This window comes from Nycticebus coucang, chromosome 20 (genome assembly GCF_027406575.1).
Source record: "Nycticebus coucang isolate mNycCou1 chromosome 20, mNycCou1.pri, whole genome shotgun sequence".
NCBI classification, from domain to species: Eukaryota; Metazoa; Chordata; class Mammalia; order Primates; family Lorisidae; genus Nycticebus; species Nycticebus coucang.
The window spans coordinates 57,386,503-57,404,845 of NC_069799.1; the positions used below are offsets into that span (position 1 = coordinate 57,386,503).

Genomic DNA, 18,343 nt, shown 5'->3' on the forward strand with positions numbered 1-18,343 from the left:
TAGAAAGGGGCTGCGGCAAATTGCACCCTCCGTGTTACAACTGCCAACCGGAATTGACATTCATTACTTCTCATATTTCATAGGCCATACTCTACTAAGGCAAATTTATTTGCATATGGACCCCTGTATTTGCACCCATTGAAACTGTATCTACAACCTTTGAAAGAGCATGAGAAAGGAAATGCAACAAAAGAAATTATCTTAGGGAAATGTGATTAGATCTGGCTTATCTTCTTTTTTCTGCAATTTGAAATCTTTTAATGGCAATAAAGTTACAATCACCCATCTATGGAGACTAACATTGTAACTCCAAATATTTGATCTGCAATGTTTACATAAGCAGTTTCTCATCACACAATTATCAAAACGCATTCTTCCTAGGAGGAACCAGCAACTTATTTTTGTGTTTATTCTTCTGTGAAGTAAGAACTGTTTCTTCTTTGATAACTGGCTCATTTTTATTGTTTATCGAAAACTAAAGGGTAAGGAGGAAAGTGTGATGGATTAAAAAATTTCTTTTTTAAGGAAAGATAAAATTCATTTTCACAAATTTACAAGTGTTGCTGGTGCAGGATTTATGCTGCTAAGCAATTAGCTGGGAATCAAATGCAACTTCCACTTTCTTGTCTCAGGAATCAGCATATTTCAGAAATATGGGGTTTTGTATATATTCTAAAATCAAGCCAACAGTCTGTTTCAACCAGATGATTTGGAAGTTAGAAGTCAACATAGCTAGGCTGTGCACAAAGCCCAAGGCAAGTCCTTTTCATTCTAGCCCATTTTTGCAAAAGGGAGAGTTTCTCTCTACAGAGCCACTAAACAGAGGCGGGAAGTCAGTGAGAGATGGAGTTCTACAAAGCGGGCACCGGGCACACACAGCGCACAGGAGCTCACAGCAGGTCCACGCGGCGGTAAAACAGGAGGGAGGCTGTGCGTTCAGCAGTTGGCTTCACCACCTGGTACTGGTTAATCACCTTGACTGTCTGGTCATCGACGTGCAGCCAGCCGTTCAGACCAATCTGGAAGACGTCCTTAGTGTAGTGACCCCCTGTGGTGCTGCCGCCGAGATGGTAGACCACTGCAAACAGCCAATATGTTCTGTGACATTTAAAATTCTTATTTTTAACCCCTGGAGAAAGAAGTTCGTTACTAACCTCCAAGTCCACAGGATAGTCGATATTTGTGATAAGCTTCTGACATCCACCAGTCTTCTCATAAACCGTTTCAGGTGCAGCACAAGAACAGCAGGCAGTTTCTCCAGAGTCACTCTTTGACTTATTTCAACCTCTTGCTTGGTTTTTGTGGTATAACCTTGGACAAATTCTCTTGCCACCAAGCTTTCCAATGCATCCTGGACCATCCATATCCTGTCAGACTGGATATCCAGCTGCAACGTGAAAAATGGTTGCAAAGTGGCAGATTCTTTTGAACTCTGCTGGTAAACCACAGACCTGATGTGTCCATCCCAGAAGCCCGTGATGGGCGTCTGAACGAAATCTGCCTGGCGGGTGACTGAAGTCTGGTTCCTGGGGCCGACTTGCTCCCATCCATCCTCGCTTCCTTCCCCTTGCTCCTCCTGCTCATAATCGTCAAGCGAGTGGCTCTTGGGCCCGTTGGAAATCGTAAGTTTTTCGTTATTTGGTGAGAGCAGCTTTTTTAGGTTGAACATTTCCTCATGGAGTCCGTTTAGAATGAAACCTAAATACTCCTCAGCATCTTCTTGGCAACCCTTCTCAGACAGGCTCGGCTTGTTCACGGTCAGGAGTCTATAGATACACGTGGGTTCAAAGGCAGCTCCAGGGCGGACATCCCTCACAATTTTATCCCCAAGAGCTTGTCGGGGTTTTGGAGGTACTGGCATATAAGTAAACTCATTCATTAGCTGAACAAAGCTATCTATCATGGGTGTTGATGTACAAGGCCTTTGCGCTTTTGAATACAGAGGAATGAACTTCATCAGGTGGTACGTCGGAGGGCGTACCCTGCAAACAATGCCTGCAGTGTGGCGTTAATGTAGCACCAGTTTCCTTTATTGATCAGCCCACGGGGTTGCAATGACACTGGCTTATGTGTTTAGGTTACATTCTCCAGTAACTCTGCAATCTTTATGGCTACGGGATCCTCTGAAACTGGAACAAGCCCTTCTTTGACTTCAACCTGCTTTTCAGAGACCAGGGGAGATGCGGTTAGGAGGGGAATGCTTGGTTTCCACATAAGCCACAAGCAAAGAGGAAGAAGGCTTAGAATCATGAAAGAGACTGGCCCAGGACTTGGGCTGGCGGACAGGAAGGGCGCTTGACAGAGACGGCGCCATCAGCAGGCAGTGAAGCACGCTCGGGTTTAGTTGGGTCCAAATCTACGCGCTCCATAGTGTGCAACTCCACCCCATTGGCAGCTGTGCCCTCACCTGAGGATTCAAGTATTTTTCCATTAGCAACTCCAAGGTTTGCAGTAGTATTAGTACCAACATAGAGCTGAGCCCCAGCTGTCCTTAACAGGTTGTCTCTGCCAGCCTCTCCAGGGAAGCAGGACTGATCAAAATCAGTCCCATGGACCCCTTCAGGCTGCTCTGCAGTCCCGGTGTCACCACTGAGTGCTCCGGGGAAAGGACCATCAGGCCCACTGTCACTGACAGAGTCCGTGGAGTTCTGAGGGATGTCACAAGTCCTGAGTGTAACCGATGGAGGCACGTCACCCGTAAACTCTGCATCCTCTACGCTGATGCTGTTCGTAGCTGCTGAGTTAGCATGGCCATTGCCCTGGGCCTCTGTGGAAATACTATCTTCACCACTGTCTTTCAAGTAACTATAATATCCAGGTGGCTGTTTTTTCTTCTTTTTATGCTCCCTTTGTCCAAGATCACCTGAGACACCATCGTTTTCTAGAACTTCTACCTCCACACTGCAACTGCTATCCTCAGCAAGGGCAGAGCCTGGGGCCTGGCAGTCAGTGGAACTGTAGCTTGCTTCCTTATCTGTGCCATCAGGGCTCGGTTTGGAAGTTGTACAACCAAGAGTAAATTCAGGGGCCTGAGGGCTCAATGTGCTTGAAATACTGTAGCTGGGGCTTCTCGGCAAAGTGTCACTGGGTTCAATTACTTCATTAACACCAAATTCAATTCTCTGATACTCTTGTCCGTCGGTTAGCGTATCCACAGCCTGCGTGCCACACAGAGCTGTTCCCCTGTACGGAGGAAGCTCAACTGAAGAGCAAGGAGCCACAAAGAACTGATTAAATCCAGCAGGGCTAAAATCTCCAAAAATGTACTTTCTGCTGACTCATGTCACTACCCCCATTTCAGTTTTCTCTGCCAAACATACTGCAGGTTGTGGAGGACCATCGTGGCCCGTTTCAATGAGAGTCGGGGTTCCCCAGCTCCTCACGCTGCTTCCCCCGCTGCCGCCATCTTTTCGCCTGCACATACACACTCCTTATCTTCTTTTTCTAATGAAGATGTTCTGCAAGATGTGTTTTGGGAACACGCCAATAAAGGGCATTCAGAGTCCTAAGTACCACACTTAGTGAGCAGATGTGTGACAAGGAAAGGAAGGTATTTCTGTCAACAGACTTGAAGATGTGAGTGAGAGGTTCATACCAACAGTCAGGCCTTAGCCTGTCCCACCTGGTCTCCAGTCTCTACCGCAGAGACTCTCTGGGAAGACTGGACAACCTTCATCCTTTCCATCAGGCTCCTTGAGTAACATGCTATCAAATCATAATGCCTTTCCCCCATGAAGTCACTGTACGGTTCATGTTAATACACTTATACTTATAAATATGTTATCAAAGGGGAAAAGCCGAGTTGAAAATAAAGCTTAATGCCAGCAAATGGTAAAATTAAGTTTCAGACTGGTGTGAGCACAAACAGACGTTGTTCTACACACTGGAATGTGACCATGAGCCTTTTCTAGCTTCCTTAGGCTGCTGCATTCCTGGGCTCATGGCCCTTTTCCATTTTGCAGGCCAGCAGTGCTGGGCTGAATTGTCTCTGTACTGTCATCTCTGTATCTCCTTGTTTGGCTATCCTTGCATCCCATTGGACCCACCTAGATAATCCAGGATAACCCCCCTATTTTAAGGTCTGTTGGTGAGCTAAACATTAATTCCATCTGTAATCTTAATTCCCCTTTGCCGTAGAATCTAATGTGTTTCCAAATTTAGAGGATTCAGATGTAGACCTCTAAGGGGCTACTGTTTTGTCTATCATACGTAGTAAAAAAAAAGTTTTATTGAGGAGGTGAAGTTTGTGTAAAGGCCTAACTTGAGTGAGGGAAAGAACCAGGTAGGATCTAGGAGAGAAGTCTTCTAGGTTGTTAGGAAGTTGGCTTGCATTTGCTCAGTGCAATAAGCAGCAAAGCCATCAGCTGAGAGTAAGGTGTTCAGGAGGGTTGGGAAAAGAACAAGATGTGACTAGTAGTCGCAGAACGGCAGAATGAGTTGAGCAGTGAACTAATGGGATTACCAGGCAGTGAGTTGACACAGGACCCTACAGCCTGGTGCTCCCTGTTTGGGGTAGGATGTAAGATCTTCCAGAGAACAAGTCCGTCTTGAGTGTTTAATCTTCTATAAGAGTAAATGTAGACAGGGAAGGATTGAATTCCACAGTGCTTATTTTGTATAACATTGAGAATTGTGATTTTGTTTAAATCACAATAGGAACGGTTTTGTTAGGTGAGTGGTTGGGAGCCTCTTATATGCTGAAGGGTCGGATGAGTGTACCAAACTTGACAGCAACTGTTTCCAGGGAGTTGGATTCTAATGGCCTTTTGCCTTTACTTTATACAATTCTTTTTTTCTATAGAGACAAGTTCTCACTCCATCACTGATGCTGTAGTTCAGTGGCATGATCATAGCTTATAGCATCTGCAAACTTCTGGGCTCAAGTGATCCTCCTGCCTCAGCCCCATGTGTAGCTGGGACCACAGGTGTGCGTCACTTATTTTATAGCGATGGGGTCTTGCTATATTGTCCAGGCTGGTCTCAAGCTCCTGGCCTCAAGCAATCTTCCTGCCGTGAATGCTCAAAGTGCTTGTATTACAGGTGTGAACCACCACACCAGACGTTGCTTTATGCAATACTTTATGAAAGCTTTGTTACTTTGCATCATTCAGAAATTTAAAACATCAATCTGAAAGAATTTCAAATTGAAGAGAAAGAGTTTTGAGCCCTACCTTTTAAAACAGGGTTTTAAAGAAGTGATTTAAAGAAGTTGGCAAACAAGGAAGAAAGTAATTTTGCAAGAGAAATGTCTGAAAGAAGGCCTTGGCATGAAACTTAACAGGGAACAGAAATGAAGTTACTTAGAAAGAAAGCCCCAGGCCTAGGGATAATGCTGCAGGGTCTGGATCCTCAGGTGTGGAGTGTGGGTATTTAGAGTTAGTCTATTGAGTAAAGGCAAGAAAGTTACTCGTGTGTGCATACACATCTTTGTATATAGTATGCATGTATGATATAAATCATAGATCTCAGTTGTACAGGATATTCCTTTAATCAGAATAACATTTAAGTAAAAAATGAATTAGTGTAATGTTTCTTTAAATACTTGAAAATTCACAAGAAGATGACCAAGTGCCTGGAGGCTAATGGTTTTTTTCATGGTAGTTCTGGGAGTCACACATTTGGAAATTTAATTCTCTGTAACATAAAAATCAATCCAGTTTCTCTTCTTGAATTTGTTTCTTTTAGGCAAGGCATTCTCTGGCGGGGACTACTTTGTTTTGAGTATTTCCTGTAGTCCAGCACATCCTTTCAATTGGAGTGAAACCTTTACAGGATACATTTGACAGTGGGAGAGGTTGCAAACAAATGTTCCAAGATTTTCTCTCACCTTTTCCTGATTAAAACTGTCTGGGCAGCTCCTGAAACAGCTTTAAGAAGGTCCCTAAGGGGACAGCTTTACAGGCATGACTGAAGGTTATAGGGAAACCTACTGCTTCCCAGAGCGAGGTCAAGGGCTTTATAAATATTTTCCAGGAATGACTCCGTCTGCCAGGATGTCTGGTCACACCTGTGTCAGTTTCAGCTCTCATCTTCCCTGTCCTGGCGAGCTCCACCTTTACTCCTGGAGTCTGTAAGTTAAAAGAAGAAAAAAATCTTCATGCAGCCCACATGTGCGGCACCTTCCCCATTGCCTCGCTCCTGCTCTGAACCGCATATTCCCACAAATAAAGGAATGGAAGGCGAGTAGTCTTGGCACCCACTGGGATTTGTACTTAGACTACCTACCCAGAGACCAGAGCCGCCCATTTCAGGGAGATTGTTTCAAAGCCCACAGATGTAACAAGAGCCAAATCCGTTTTACTGCTACTGCCCCTCTCAGTGTCCCAGGTTGGCCTGCAGAGCTTTGGATTTTACCTTTAGATTTTCCTTGTTGTTTTCTTTCCGGGTTACAGATGTAACAATGCTCACAGTAAAAGCTCAAACAATACAGAAATGTACCCAATGGGAACATAAAAGGTCATTAAAACACATGTACTCCCTGCCTTGAAGGTCACCATCGCTCACACATTCTGCCTACCCAGAGACGCACAATCTTACACACACATTTGAGGGTTTTTTGTTTTTTTTTTGAGACAGGGTCTTGCTCTGTCACCCAGACTAGAGTGCAGGGTGGCATTGTAATAGCTCACAGAAACCTCAAACTCTTGGGCTCCATCCTCCTGCCTCGCCCTAAGTAACTGGGACTATAAGCGGCCTCCCCCACATCCAGCTAATTTTTCTATTTTTAGTAGTAACAGGTCTCATTCTTGCTCAGGCTGGTCTTGAACTCTGGAGCTCAAGCAATCTTCCTGACTCAGACGCCTAAAGTGTTAGAATTATATGTGTGAGCCACTGCAGCTGACCTTGAACATCTGGTTTTTAAATAAAAGCAGGATCATACTGAATCTTGTACCTAAAACAAACTTCTGAGTGAATAGATGGGAACCTGGGCATTCATTCAGCCCTTACTGAGGGCCTACTATATGCCAGACATTGTTCTAGGAGTAGGAAAGTATCGCTTCTCAGCCTTCTGGCTCAGATCGAGAATAGAACTGGGAAATTGCAGAGGCAAAGCAGAGAACGTCTCTGTTCAGGGAATCCATGTGTACTCTCAAGGGGATGGGAACTATTCCTGTGCAGACATGGATTTGCAACTCCTCTTGGACCCCTGTATCGTATTATCTCTGTCCTATTGCAATAAACATTGGAACTAACAAATAAGATTGTCTCATCATGGCAGGTGCCAGGAAGAAAATTTAAAAGGGTAAAGGGAGAGTGAATGACAAGGAGTAGACAGAACTGGGATGACAGGGAATGTGTTAGAGGGCGTGGTGTTGGAGCAAGGAGTTTGATACTGAGGAAAGAGAAAGTAGCAGAGGGGAACAGCAGGGGAAGAGTGTCCCCTAAGTGCACTGGAAAGACCCCACAAGCTGGGCGGGATCAAAGCATAGGAAGTCAGCCCATCCTCAGCTGAATGAAGGGGGGAGGGGAGTGGAAGGGGTTGAAGTGAGAGAAGTGGGCGGAGCCAGATCATGTCAGCCCCTTCGCTGAAATCAGGATTTATTGCAGAGGTGGAAATGCAAACCCCTGAGTGCAGTTGTCCCAAGAAGTGCTGTTGGGGCAACCGCCTTTTCATATTTAAATAAATAAGGCATCTATGCTACCTTATAAACAAAAATAAATTCCAGATGGACAACCCTTCCCAAAAATTAAAAGACTAGAAAAAATTGGGGAAAGATGTTTGCAACGTAGATGTGGGGATAAGAATCAAACATTCCAAATATATTTACCAGTCAATAAAACTCGTAACCAAACAAGAAAATGAGCAAAAGTTATGAACTGGCAATTCACTGAAGTGAAAAATGAATGGTCCATAAACATGAAAGGGTGATAGGGCTTGTTAGACATCAGGGAAATGCAAATGAAAAGGAAATGAAGGACTATTTTCTAGTCATCCAGACTGGGAAAAACTTGGAAGTCCTACAATAACGACAGCTGAGGAGCCCTCCTTCCTGAGAGCTAGTAGGCCTGGAAATGGTGGCTACTTTGGAGATCAGTCAGCATGGCTGATGAAATGAACATGTCATTTCTGGTCATTTTGTTAATAGTCTTCTGCCTTTTAGAAAACTTTATGTTGCATTCGGTCACCATATCAGTGTTTCCTAACTTTTGGTTGTGCTTTCTGCATCATTTGTGATATGCTGAGAGAGCTGTTTAAGTCACTAACAGGCTTCATCAGATCCCAGGACCATTGGTCCTTTCTAGAGTTATGTGGGTTGGCAATGCTCTTGGGGGTAACCACATGCCTTCCTTCTGCTCCAGAGGACATGTGGGTCTACTCCAAAAGCTTTGCTTCCTGTTATTCAGTGGTGTGGTTAGGAAAACAAAAACCACTTTGGGTATTACAAGTAGGGAGGCATTTCTTGCAGAGGCAGAGAGGTTTTCAGAGCCATTGGAAAGGCAGGGATATAGAGGTCAGGAAGGTCGCTGTCTGTGGATCAAGGAATCTGGAAGTTCAGGATGACAGGATTTGCTCTCAGCTGCCCAAAGCACCAAGGAGCTGATTATCAGGAGGGTCTTTGGGAGATGCTGGAAGGACATCATGTCTGTCAATGCTGATCCTTGTCTGCCCACAGCAGAAAATGACAGCATCTCTCTTTTCGAAACTTCCTCCGAGCTCTCATTCATCCAGAATCCTGCTCATAAGAGAGAATGGGGAACATATTGTCCAGGTTTACAGCCTTTTCCCTACAAAAGAGAGATCAGAAGGGTAGAAATAGTGCTGAGCATTGACAGACAGCACCTGGAGGTTGTTTCCAGTAAAGATCAGATCACATTAAATCACAACTATCCTCTATGCATGGAAGGTTCATTGAGCACCACCAGTTTGCCGTGGAGAGTACTAAGCACGTCAGATTATTTGCATGCAAGTGTCTTGTTCAGGAAAGGAAGGCAAGAAATTAGGGAAAGGTTATCTTCACAGTCAACCCAAAGATATCTTAATTATTTGACATTTTGTGAAATTATTATGTTAGATTTAAAGTCAGACAATTGATCAAATTAATAAACAGAATTTTTAAAAGGTGCTCTGTGGACTTAAAGACCAATGAAAGGATCGCACACCTAGATCAAAACTCATGAGAGTGAACAGAGCCCTGGGCAGTGGACATCTTCTCTGTCAGGCTCCTTGGACTGGGTGTCCATTCATCTCTAGTCTTGGTCCAAAAGAGGAATGAGCTGAAAAATAACCACAGTTCATCCTATAATAGCAGAAAAGGTGCCTTAGGAACCACACAGGCAGTCACATCATTTTATCTGGCAAAGGAATGTCCATCTTGGAGCTGCTTTCTTCTTTCTTTTTTTCCTCTATAATTCATTGTTTTCTTCACAGAAGCCTGGTATTCTCAAGTCCTTCTGGGATATTCATTTAACACTGTTTGAATTTTTGAGGGGCTAGTCTTTTTTTCATAGCTCTTTAATAGTTTAGGAATTTTTCAACTGCTATAGGACTTTGTCCCTGTGCCTCTCAAAGCCACATTGACAATCCTGTGAGGTGTCCCTGATTTCATTCCCGAGTGCCACAAATCACTGATAAGAACATATTGTACAAGCGCACGTCTGTGAGTTCCTTTCTAATTCTTGGACGTAAGTTTCAAAGTTTCTAAGTAAGAGTTGTTTTTTTGTTGTTGTTTTTTTTAAGTTATGGACGTATAGCTGCATTGCTACAAGATTTCTGTAGTCTATGACTTCCCAGCATCTAAAGAACTTTCACATTCATTAACCTCCTGTGACCTTTGCAACTTCATGACCACCCATGAAAAAGGAAGTATTCTCAGCTTCATTTTACAGAAGAAATTAAAACTCCAAAAGATTAAATCCATTGCCCAAGGTTACCCAGGTAGTGGTGGCAAGATCCTTTGGCTCTGAGTTCTATAATCTTTCAAGTTGCTTAGACATAAATAGTAATGTTTATATTTTCCGTTTTAGTCTACAAACTGTAAGATTCTCTAATTCCTCATTAGTGGTGTACATTTTAGGTGAGGATTTCCAGAACTTGCTTTTTAAAAAAGTCTAGAAACATCAAAAGCATAAGACTTTTAAGAAGTAAATTCATTAGTATAACATGTCAGAATATAAATTTTAGGTTAAGATCGAGAATATCCGTATAATTTATTCTTTAAAAAGTCTATAATCATAACTAAACTCAATTGAAGGTTTAATTACATGTTTCTTTTGGCTTTACTTTACAAGAGTGAAAAGTTAATTTTGTAATGCATTTATTACAGAGTCAAGGGAGAAAAATCAAATGCATGTCATAGGAAACACAAATAAGATGGCTTAGGCCAGTGTCTTTAGAAATTCACTAGTTATGACTGAAAAAGCGCTGGTTAAAACTGGGCAGTTAGAACCATATGTGAAGTAAGTTTACCCAGAAATCAAGAGAGGAAAAAAAAATCTGCTTTTTATTAAGCCCTGAAGTGTGTTATAATTGGGTTGAGTTCTACTCAGATGGTTCTCCTCCTGTTGACATCTGCAGAGTGTATGTAGGATTGTGTTGGGGAGTTATCTTCTGTGGCTGTGTAGACACGTTACTCCATTAAAAACCAAGACCTTAGAGCTGCTGGTTTCTGCTAACGGGTGCTGAGAACCCTGGGACAAAGGAGACGCTCATGTGTTTCACCATTGAAAAAGATTTATAATTCTTTAGAGCTGTTATAAATATTTGCCCTTTAATGGGAAACCAATAGCTGAAGCGTAGATTCAAGACCATCAGAGTCTATGTTAAGTTTGCAGTTCTCTTGTCTCTGAAATGCAAAACTGAAATGCAAAGTGTTTTCTTGATGCTCGTTTCAAGTTATGAAACATCATGTTTATATACATATTTTTATTTTGCATTTATCTAAGAAAAGTCATCTTCTGGCTTAGACTTAAAGAGAATCCCCCTTTGGTATGAAAATTGGTTTTCAAGTATTTTTTAAAACTGACAAACATTGGATATATTTATGGCATATACATTATGTATATAGCATGATATACATATTTAATTATGAAATAATTAAATCAAGCTAATTAACATATCCATCACCTAACATAGGTAGGTATTTTTTTCTGTGCCTGTGTGGTGAGAACATTTTAAATCTATTCTCTTAGCGATTTTCAAGTATACAATACGTTATCATTAACTATTGTCACCATGCTGTACAATAGATCTCCAGAAACTTTGCACCCTTGACAAACATCTCTGCCGCCCACCCTCCCCCACCTACCTCTGTGAATTCCTCCTTTCTGCTTCTATTGCTTTAACTATTTTAGATTCTGCATGTAAGTGAGATCGTGCAGGATTTGTCTTTTTTGTCTGGCTTGTTTGTACCATAACACCCTCAGGTCATCCTCACTGTCACAAACAACAGGATTTCCTTCTTTCTTGGGGCTTCTTTCTTGTGAGAGCGTTCCCCTATCCACATCTTCTTTACCCGCGTGTCTGTTGGTGGACACTTCTGATGATTTCATGCCTCGTCTATTAACAATAACTCTGTAATGAACTTGGGAGTTGCAGATATCTCTTTGATGGACCAGTTTCATTTCCTTTGAAAATACACCCCGGAGCGAGGTAATTGGATCATATGGCAGGTTCTATTTTTAATTTTTTGAGGCATTTCTGTACTGTTTCCATAATGGCTTTACTAATTTACATTCTCACTGCAAAGTATAGTAGTAGGGTTCCCTTTCTCTACCATCTCAATGACACCTGTCATCTTTTCTCTTTTGGGGCATAGCTGTTCCAACAGGGGTGAGGTGGTACCTCATAGTGGTTTTAATTTGCATTTTCCTGATAATTAGTGACATTGAGCATTGGTTACATATATACCTATTGGTCATGTGTAAAATATTCAGGTCCTTTGTTAGGTTTCGAATCAGATTATTCATTTTCTTGCTATTGAGTTGAGTTTCTTATATGTTTTAGATATGAACTCCTAATCGGATGTATGGCTTGCAAATATTTTCTACCATTCCATAGGTTGTCTTTTTAATTCATTGTTTCCTTGGCCCCACAGAAGCTTTTTAGTTTGATCTAATCCCATGTGTCTATTTTTGCTTTTGTTGCTTATACTTTTAACTTTGTTTAAAATTGTTTTTTATTAAATCATAACTTTGTACATTGATGCATTTATGGGGTTCAGGGTACTGCTTTGATATACAGTATGAAATGCTAACATTGAACTAAGTAACACATCCATCACAATTATACTCATTTCTTAATAGTTTTGAAATGTACCATTGCATCATGCACATTAGGTGAGGTCCCCCGAATACCCTACCTCCTCCCATGTTCCCCCTCCCCTCCCCTGCCCTCTCCTCTTCCCTTCTACGTTCTGGACTATAGTTATGTTTTGCCATTCGTATGAGTGTGTACGTGGTTATATATTGATTTCATAGTAGTATTGAGTTGTTGCTTACACTTTTGAGAGCATATCCAAAAGATCTTTGCCAAGACCAAAGTCAAACAGCATCTCCTCTTTGTTTTCTCTTATTAGTTTTACAATTTGGGGTGTTATGTTTAAGCCTTTAATCCACTGTGAGTTGAGTTTGGGGATGAGATAGGATCAAATTTTACTCTTCTGCATGTGAATATCCGTTTTTTTTTCCAACACCATTTATTGAAGAGACAATCCTTTCCCCCCTGTATATTCTGGACATCTCTGTTGAACACCCCTTGACTGTAGATGCATGGGCTTGTCTCTGCCCTCTCTATTCTGTTCCACTGGTTAATGCTCCTGTGTTTCTGCTGGTACCATGTTTTTATGCTTAGTGTAACATGGCAGTCTATTTTGAAGTCAGGTGGTTTGATGCTTCCAACTTGGTTCCTTCTGCTTGGTATTGTTTTAAGTACACATTTTATTTTTTTTGTAGGTTAATATAAATTTTAGGATTTTTTTTCCTATTAATATGAAAAATGTCATTGGAATTTTGATAAAGATTGGATTAAGTCTGCAGATCACTTCGGGTAGTATGGACATATTAACACTATGAATTCTTTCAATCCATGAACCCAGTTTATCTTTCTATTTATTTGTGCCTTCGATTTTTTTTCTTCAGTGTCTTATACTTTTCATCATACAGACCTTATACCTCCTTTGGTTAAATTTATTTCTATATACTTCTTAAAATAGGGCGGCGCCTGTGGCTCAGTGAGCAGGGTGCAGGCCCCATATACCGAGGGTGGCGGGTTCAAACCCAGCCCCGGCCAAACTGCAACAAAAAAATAGCCGGGCGTTGTGGCGGGCGCCTGTAGTCCCAGCTGCTTGGGAGGCTGAGGCAAGAGAATCGCTTAAGCCCAGGAGCTGGAGGTTGCTGTGAGCTGTGTGATGCCACGGCACTCTACCAAGGGCCATAAAGTGAGACTCTGTCTCTACTAAATAAATAAATAAATAAATAAATAAATTTTATGGTGCATATTTGAGGTTTGCAGCATGAGGTTAGGAATACACATAATAGAAAAATTGGTACTGTAGTGAAGCAGATTAATATATCTGGTGTCTCATGTAATTAATTTCTTATGGCAAGAGCAGCTAAAGTCTAATTATTTAACAAAAATCCCTGATACCATTGAATTTTATTAACTTTAGCCTTCATGTTGCACGTTAGAGCTCTTAACTTGTTCACCCTGTCTGCAACTTTGTATCCTTCAACCTACCTCTCCCACTTCTTTCTTTCCAACCCCCTGCCCATAAGCACCAGCATTGCATTCTCTCTCTGCATATTTAACCTTTTCTTATATGTATATTCCAAATATGAGATCAGGCAGGATGTTTCTCTCTGTGTCTGGCTTATTTCACATAGCATAACGTCCTCCTGGTTCATCCATGCTGTGAAAAATGCCACAGTCTCCTTTTTTTTGTGGCTGAATAATGTTACGGTTCCATTGACCCTTAAACAATGTGAATTTGAGCTGAACAGATCCACTTATTCTTGGATTTTTTTTTTCAGCCACACACACGGGTGAAAAATGCAGTATTTGCTGGATGCAAAACCTGTGTACACTGGCTTTTCATCTATGGGAGTTCCACGGGGATGATGGTAGGACTTGGGTATACACAGATTTTTCAGATGCTTGGGGGGGGTCTTGGAACAAATGCCCTGCACATACTGAGGGATACTTAGACAGGGTGGCCCTGAAGTTCATGTGCAAGTTAAAATAGTTTGCTTGTGGCCACTCTCTATTATACAAACCACATTTTCTTTATTCGTTCCTCTATGAATGTACATTTATTTCCACATCTTAGCTATTGTGAATAATGCTGCAATGAACGTGGTGTGCAGATATCTTCAGGAGAGGGTGCTATCATCTTTTGGGGGAATATATCCAGAAGAGAGAATACTGGGTGATATGGTAGTTCTACTTTTAATATCTTTGGGAGCCTTCATACTGTTTTCCATGCTGGCCATAGCAATCTACATTCCCACTGACAATGTCTAGGGTTGTCATTTCTTCACATCCTCACCAACATTTATCTCTTGTCTTTTGAGAATAGACACCCTTGAAAGTGTGAGATAATATCTCTCGGTGATTTTAATTTGCATTTTCCTGATGATTTGCGATGTTGAATACCATTTTGTGCACCTATTGGTCATTTTTATGTCTTCTTTACAGAAATGTCTGTTCAGGTCCTTTGCCCATTTTTTAATGAGGTTATTTGTTTCTCTGCCATTGAGTTGTTAGAATTCTTTATGAATTTTGAATATTAACCACTTATCAAATATATGCTTTGCAGATGTTTTCCCCAGTCTATGAATTGTCTTTTTATTTTGTTCATTGTCTTCATTGCCAGGAGAAAGATTTTTAGTTTGACATAGGCCCATGTACATATGTTTGCTTTTGTAGCCCAAGCTTGTGTTGCGATAACAAAAATTATCATTGCAAAGGTGTCTATCAGGGAACATTTTCTCTATGTTCTGAAATAGGAGTCTTATGGTTTCATATATTTTAACCATTTTGAGTTGATTTTCTATGTATGGCATAAGACAAGGGTCCAATATAAGTTTTTTACATGTGGAAATCCAGTTTTCCAGCACCATTTATTGAAGAAAAAATCCTTTCCTTGTTGTGCCCTGTTGGTGTCCTGTCAAAATTCGTTGACCATATATGTTTGGATTTATTTCTAAGCTATCTATTCTGTTCCATTGTGCTATGATTCTGTTTTTATGACTGGACCATACTGTTTTGATTACTCTAGCTTTATCGTATAATTTAAAATCAAAGTATTATGCTGGCTGGGTGCAGTGACTCACACCTGTAATCTTAGCACTCTGGGAGGCCATCTCTAAAAAAATAGTGAAGTATTTCAAATTGTATATAAAACTAGCACATTGTACCCCATAACTGCATTAATGTACACAGCTATGATTTAATTAAAAAAATTAAAAATAAATAACTAAATAGTGGAGATGGCATGGTGGCCAATGCCTGTAGTCCCAATCACTCAGGAGGCTGAGGAAGAAGGATCTCTTCAGCCCAAGAGTTTGAGATGCTATGACACCATGGCATTCTACCAGGATGACAGAATAAGACTCTGTCTCAAAAAAAAAAAAAAAAAGAAGAATAAGAAGAAGAAGAAAGAAAGTGTTGTGCCTCCAGCTTTGTTTCTCTTTCTTAATATTGCTTTAGCTGTTTGGGTTTTTCTGCAGTGATACAAGTTTTAGGATGGGTCTATCTATTTCTGCAGAGAATACCATTAGAATTTTGGTAAGGATTGCATTAAATATGTATCTTGCTTTGGATATCATGGACATTTTAGCAATATTAGTTATTCCCATGAATGATCATGGGATATCTTTCCATTTATTTGTGTTTTCTTTGGTTTGTCACTGTTTTACAGTTTTCGGTGTACACATCTTTTACCTCCTTGGTTGAATTTATTCCTAGGTTTTCCTTTTTTTGCTATCAAAAGTGGGATTGTTTTCTTGATTTCTTTTCAGGTAGTTTGTTTATAGAAATATGGACCTTTGTATGTTGATTTTGTGTCCTTAGATTTTATTGAATTTATTAGTTCTAATAGTTTGTGTGCATGTGATCCTTGGGTTTCTTTACCTCTAGGATATGTCATTCGTGAATAGAGATCATTTTAGTTCTTTATTTCCAATTTAGATTCCTTTTATTTCTTTTTCTTGTCTTATTGCTCTTGCTAGTATTTCCAGTCAATACTAAATTGCATAAAAATGGCAAGAGTGGGCATCCTTGCTTTGCAGGGGGTCTTGGAAAAGCTTTTAGTTGTGTCCCATTGATTATGATGTTAGCTGTAAGTTTTTCAGAAATGACCTTTATTATGTTGAAGAACTTTTTTCTATACCTAAATGGTTAAGAGTTTTAATCAAGAAAGGATGCTAAATGTTGTCAAATGCTCTTTCTGCATCAATTGAAATAATCACGTGGTTTGTATCTTTCATTCTCTTAATGTAATATATCACATTGATTGATTTGTATATGTTAAACTAGCTTTGATCATAAATCACACTTGTTTATGATACAAAATCTTTTTGATTTGTTGTTGAATTAGGTTTACTGATTTTTTTATTTTTATATCTTTTTGCACCAGTCTCACTCTGTTGCCCTGAGAAGAGTGTTATGGCATCATAGCTCACAGCAACCTCAAACTCTAGGGTTCCAGTTCCTCTTGCCTCAGTCTCCATAGTTGCTGGAACTACAGGCACCTGCCACAACACTGGGTTAATTTTTCCTATTTTTGGTAGAGATGGGGATCTCACTCTTGCTCAGGCTGGTCTCAAACTCCTTAGTTTAAGCAATCTACCCACCTCAGCCAACCAGAATACTAGGAGTACAGGCATGAGCCACTGCACCTGGCCAGGTTTGCTGATATTTTACTGAGCATTTTTGCATCCATGTTCATCAGAGATACTGGCCTGTAGTTTACTTTTCTTGTGGTGCCTTTGTCTGACTTAGATATTGAGGTGATACAGCCCTCATAAAGTGTGTTTGAAGTATTCCCTCTAGCTCCATCTTTTGTTGGAGAGGAAGAATTTAATAAGTATAAGTAATAATTCTTTGAATGTTTGGTGTAAGCCATCTGGTCCTGGGCTTTTCTTTGTTGAAAAGTTTTAAATTATTCTTTCAATTTTTTTATTTAGTATTGGTGTGTTCAAGCTTTCTGTTTCTTCCTGACCCAATCTTGGAAGGTTTCATTTTGTAGAAAGTCAACCATTTTTTCCTAATTGGTGGGCATTGCTTAATGATGGAAACATGTTCTGACAAATAATGTCATTTGGCAATTTCATCATTGTGTAAACACCATAGAGCACACTTACAAACCTAAATGGGCTGGCCTACTACACACTTAGGCTCTTTAGTATAGGCTATTGCTCCTAGGCTATAAACCTACAGGGCATATTACTGTACTGAGAACTTCAGGGAATTGTAACATACTGGTAAGTATTTGTGCATCTAAATATATCTAGATACAGAAAAGATATAGCAAGAATATGGTATTATAATCTCATGGGATCACGGTCATATATGCAGTCTGTCCTTGACTGAAATGCCATTGTGTAGTGCATGACTGTGGTTGTTCATGCTACTTCCTCATGATCCTTTTAATTGAAGACATTTGCTGTAATGTCTCTATTTTCACTTCTGATTTTATTTGAGTTTTTTGTCCTTTTTTACTTAGTTTAGCTAAGAGTTTGTTGATTTTGTTTATTTTTTCAGAATACTAACTCTTGATTTTACTGATTTTTTTTCCATTTTTTTTCCATGCTCTATTTATTTCTATTCTGATCTTTATTATTTCCTTCTGCTAACATTGGGTTTAGTTTATTTTTCTTTTTCCAGCTCCTTGAGGCATGATGTTAGGCTTCTATTAGGAATCCTTCTTCTTTTTTAAAATAGGCATTTACTGTTGAAAATTTCACTTTTAGAACTGCTTTTTCTGCTCCCATATATTTTGATACATTCTGTGTGTGTTACTATTTGTCTCAAGAGGTTTTTAAATTTTTCTTTTGATTTCTTCTTTGAACCATTAGCTGTTTAGAAGTATGTTGTTTAATTTCCACATATTTGTTAATTTTGTAAGATTACTCCTGTTATTGATTTCTAGTTTTGTACTGTCATGATCAGAAGTAATACTAGATGTGATTTTAATCTTCTTGGATTTGTTAAGACTTGCTTTGTGGCCCTAACATATGTTCTATCTGGAAAATTTTCTATGTTCTCTAGGAAAGAATATATATTCTCCTGCTTTTGGATTGAAAAAAATATATATATATGTATGATGTTAGGTCCGTTTGGTCTAAACTACAGTTCAAGTTCAGTATTTTTTTGTTGACCTTTGTAGAAAGTAGGGTATTGAAG

General features: G+C 40.1%; 1 protein-coding gene and 1 pseudogene across 3 annotated transcripts in view; one reads left to right on the top strand and one right to left on the bottom strand.

Moving 5' to 3' along the window:
- The window catches only part of ITGA8 (integrin subunit alpha 8), a 184,592-nt gene that overhangs the window by 12,384 nt on the left and 153,865 nt on the right, over positions 1 to 18,343 (top strand). The window lies entirely within an intron of this gene.
- On the bottom strand, positions 751 to 8,308 carry LOC128573079 (ubiquitin carboxyl-terminal hydrolase 10-like; annotated as a pseudogene).